Source organism: Ctenopharyngodon idella, chromosome 12, assembly GCF_019924925.1.
Source record: "Ctenopharyngodon idella isolate HZGC_01 chromosome 12, HZGC01, whole genome shotgun sequence".
In the NCBI taxonomy this organism is placed as follows: Eukaryota; Metazoa; Chordata; class Actinopteri; order Cypriniformes; family Xenocyprididae; genus Ctenopharyngodon; species Ctenopharyngodon idella.
The window spans coordinates 30408840-30413982 of NC_067231.1; the positions used below are offsets into that span (position 1 = coordinate 30408840).

Below are 5143 nucleotides of genomic sequence, written 5' to 3' on the forward strand. Positions count from 1 at the left end.
TTTGAACAACAGTTTATAATTTATCACTCCCAGTGCTACAGTAATCAATATAAATATTGCCAATCATCCTGAATAAAGAAACAGTGAACCAAAGTGTTTCATAAAGTATGTGTGTTTAACAATCTTAAGCTTTCAGACCATAATACGAGTCTTTGCTTAAACAAAAGCTGAATTAACGTCTCAGAGTCTTGCTGTTTTTATTCCGCCCACTAGAGGGGAGTGTCGCTCTTCATTTGATTTTTTTGAGGTCTTTTATCTTGTAAAATACTGTATCTCTTGACATCAGTTCTGTTGCTGTTACAGCAGTATGTATACTACACAATACAGTATACAACATTGTTTGTGATCAAGGGATCTTTTACCCCAAACATGCTGAAAAAACAGGGCAATTGTTCAAAGGACTGTTCGCATGAGCAGCCAGCCATTCAAATTCACCTTTTACCAAGAGGAAATCCCCATCATAGTTTATTTTCAGAGACATTTACATATTTATGAGGGCATATTGTTTTCTAACCAACCATATTAAAAACACACTATGTATTTATTTGTAATCGAACACGTCTCCATGTTGGCTTCGCATTCAAAAACAGTCTAAACTACATAATCTGACAGAAACAGGCACTAAACTCCCATTCATCTGACATTCATATGCACAATAATGAAATATCACATTTCACAATTAAAAAGAATTCATTACACGATCCTTTTATTCCCACATTTTACATTTCTAGGGTATTTTTGCAGCAGATATTCCCTGCTTGAAGTTGTTTTTGCATTAATTTCCTGCAGAAAACAATGAGGAACCTTACAGTTCAACACTCAAAGTTATTTAAACAAACAAACAAACAAAAAAGCTTTAGATTCTTAAGTTTAGTCTACTTGAAATATGAAGTGTAAAGGAGCTATATGTAGAATACAGAAACGCTTGTTTTTAGCGACACCGGTGGCCGTTAAGTGAACTGCATCCAGCAACTTACTGCTCGTGCACGCGTAACTGACAAGAGACTAAACTTGATTTAATGCCCGATATATTCACGGCGAATGTCTTTTTTGTTTCCTCGCTTAGAAGTAAAAATGAGTTGGAAATACCTTAATTTGCAGCGATATTCTGTTAACGAACGTCTCGACGCCGTCCACTGCTGAGAGAGGCGGTTAGATGAATATGTAAATATGTGCGCGCTCTTTCCTCTCAATAACAAAATAAACACACGATAAAAATGACAGAAAGCAGCAGGATCTGATCGTAGCGATGTGGATGTTTGCACCAGCTCTGCGATTCACTGGCATCATGTCCACAGATGAGGTAATTAAAATTACACTTATGATAGTTTGATTATAAAAAGTATATTTTATATTTGAATAGATCTATGTGAGACTATAGTTTGAATTAATCCCTTTTCTTTGCATGACACATTGACATTAAAGTACAGAATGGCTCTTTTAGCATTATCTAAGACTAGAGTACCTCAGGGATGACGTGTTTTTGTAGGCAAAACCCGGAAGTGAGTTAGCATTTTAGGACTTCCGGTTCCAACGCCCTAAAGTCAATGGGTTTTTTGAATGGGTTTTCGCCTGAAATAAGGTCTGTGGTTAACAAAGCCTCTAAATATTTTCACGTTTTGATCTATGACATAAAACACACCAGTAATAACCCGCTTGTGATTTTTTAAACCTTTATTGTGTCTTAAAAACGGCGGTTGCTAACAAATTGCTAAAAGGGACTACTTCCTTTGGCGGGGACTTTAGACGTCATCATGACAAACAGGACATTTGGACAGCATTTCTCATGAAAAAGTGGATAAGTATTCATACACAGCGCAGATCATATTCAGAGAGCATGTTTTTAAATAAAGTTGTTTTTTAAATAAAGTTTGAGGAAGCTTGGTGGTGGTGACGTTGATCCGCGACCATGGTGTGCTGTAGTTCGTTTATAGCCTACTGTTAGCTTTTTATATCTGATGACTTTAAAATGTATAAATGTTGTGTTAACTTGTAAAAGATTATCTTGATAGACAAAACGTGTAAGTGTCATAACCCTTTGTTAAACACAGAGCTTATGTTTTGCGATTTTCCAGAAGTCTATGGGAAAAATGCACAGGCTTTCGATCGAGGGAACCCGTGCGCCGCTAACTTCCGGGTTGGCCTACAAAAACACGTCATCCCTGAGGTACTCCATAGAATAACACAAGACGCGTCACTCATATTATTATGAATGGGAGAAAGTGCAACGCGCAATATGGCGGAATAAGTCCCGCCTTCTAAATAAGAGCCAATCGGCGATTGGTAAAGTCATCGCATCACTGCAGCAGCCGTTAGAAGCTCCGGTTCCTATAGGAACAGTCAGACGCGCGCCTCCAAAATGAGACACAAGAGACGCGCATTTAGGACTGCACATGCGCATTAGCTTGATCCAGCCTGGAAAATACCGTTTTTTTGTCATGAATCAAAATGTATGAGACAGTAGTTGTCAGATTTCATTGGTGATTTCAAATATGAAATTTAATCGAAAGCTTGGCAAAAAGCTTTAGAGAATTTGATGTTTCCCCATTCAAAGAGAGAGGAGCTGCACTTGCGTGCCTGAGAGGCGTTTCAAAGATGGCCGCCGAGTGAAATGACTTGTCTTAAAGTCGGCATGAAGCAAAAGTTGCAAATGTGTTTTCTTCTCTACTGTGACATCTATCTGAGTGAAACGGCATCTGAAATGAGAGGGCGGGACTTGATTTCGTACTTCGGGAATTGATTGGATTGTTGGAAGTTGGGCGTTGCTACCAAAATGGAGGCAGATCTGAATGCCCGTTTGGGGATTTCTCTCCACTGGACTCACTGCGAGCACCCTCACGTTACTGTAAGAACTTTATTTATTGAGGATGACGAGGACGGTCAACGGATAAATTATTGATAATAAATACTACAATATTCCATAAAAAAATAAGAGTTGTCGACTTTAAAGGGACTTTGGCATTATCCTGAACATCATAAAGGCATTTAGAATGGATGAGAGGCTCTCGGGAGCGTGCTTAACCATTATTACATTTCCCGGCAAAAACTTCCCACGTCACGTCCTTCAAATAAAAATCAGTCTACTACAGGTTTTCATCGTCTATGGTTTTCATAGACAACCTAGGAAGTCAGGGAAGGTCTCGTTTTTTAAATTTCATTACAAGCTGTTGGAAAACACATTGGCAATAAAACAGCGATTAATACATGAAAATTCTTACATATAGCCCCTTTATGTGACAACTTGGATATCTGAGTTATCTCATGTAAAATCCAAGTTATTCTAATGCAAAACTTTAAGTTGTGATAGCTAATTGAAATGTTTTTTACAATGAAGTGCACACTACAAGACAGAAGTACATGTATACACTCACGGCTTGGTGTTTTGTGTCCTGTTGGATCGCATACTAAACAAACAATCTGAAATCCATTTTTTTTCTAAGTCTGAAGAATATTTTAATAATCTATAGAACCTTTTTCCACTATAAAGAACCTTTTGTGGAATGGAAAAATTCAAGTTTCTTCGTGGAACCATTGATGCCAATAAATAACCTTTATTTTAAGAGTGTAGAACAGGAAAAAAACGAAGAAAAACTGCTCAAATTCAGGGATGCGACGGCGCTTGAGGAGACGTGGGCAGAAGGGTTTTTTGGCTCCCTCTTCCCAAGGCGTTTTTTGTGATTTTATTGGCTCATTGCTGCTCTCAGGGGTGAAAAAGCACAGAGGAATCGACGGTGGATAACCGTCTCAAAGTTTTACAACAGTATCTAGCCAAAGATTTACTTGGAATAAAAATGATTCCACATTTACTTGTACTGCAGTATTTAAAGATAAACAGTAAATGTTTTTTTGCTTTAGAAATGACAACTTTAGGAGTTTTCTGTTGCAGTCTCACAAACTAAAAACAAAGTGCTTCAGTTTTGCAGTGTGCACTTGACTTAAAATGCATTCAGCATTATTGGGAAAAACAGTCATGACATCACACCCAGTAAAAGTCATTTTAGCAGTAAAACAAAAGTACAAAAATCACAGAAGTACCACAACATGGAGCATCACACCAAAAACCCCAATGAAACACATGAACCATATCAGTGAAAGGGATTATTAACAGCTTCATTTAGTCAAAATGAAACCGCATTTGTCCAACCCATTATTTTCTCATGTTTTGCTCATAATGGTTATAAAAAGTTATGAGCCAAACGTGTAGGGTTGGACAAAGTGATTTATTTTTAAAGCTTTCCTGTAGATCTTGCAACACCAATGTCATTGGTTCGATTCCCATGGAAAGCAAGAACTGATCAAATGTAAATGTGTATAAAGTCGCTTTGGATAAAAGCGTCTGCCAAATGCATAAATGTAAATGTAAAAAAAAGGATGAGCCCTTAAATACTGTATGTACCACCCCAACTTTTAGTTTCAGTAGGAAATGCATCAACACAGGAAAGAAAACCTTTAATTTCATATGTACAGGGTGCAGAAAATGTTTCTAGTGGTTGATTTTGAAGTCACACGATCCGTGTTTGATGGCTTCACTGCAAAAAAAAAATGACTTTCTTCCTCAGAATTTTTTTTTTTTCCAGTTCAAATATCTAAATATTCTTAAATCAAAACGCATTTACTTGAGAAGCAAAATGCTCTTATTTTCTGAAAAATATATCTAGTCGGGTTAGAAAAACAAACTTAATTCAAAATAATTTTTCTGACCAAACTCACTTAATTTTGATGCACTTGTCAGAAAACAAGTCTTAATATTAGGGTTGTCAAAAGTACCGACTTCGGTACTGACATTTTTAAAATGTGACGATATCAGCGTCTCCCTCTAGCATTTTGAACGCTGTTGAGTGGATTTTTAAACACCTCTGATTGGCCACTGTGTTCACACGCTCAACAGATATGTCTGTGATTGGCAACAATGATCAACGCTTCAAAAACATGTTGTAAATAGAAACCTTTGACGCTCTTCACCAAGCAATTACACAGATACACACGGAAGCTTTTGAATATCCGCTAATCCCTAATATATCCGCTGATAGACGCCTGCTTTCAAACGCTCCTGTGTGTGTCTGTGTAAGCGCTCGGTGAAGAGCGTCAAAGGTTTCTATTTACAACATGTTTTTGAAGCGTTGATCATTGTAGCCAATCACAG

General features: G+C 37.4%; 1 protein-coding gene across 2 annotated transcripts in view; it reads right to left on the minus strand.

The window, feature by feature from the left end:
• Nucleotides 1-5143, minus strand: part of LOC127523590 (muscarinic acetylcholine receptor M3-like) — a 62997-nt gene that overhangs the window by 32353 nt on the left and 25501 nt on the right. The window lies entirely within an intron of this gene.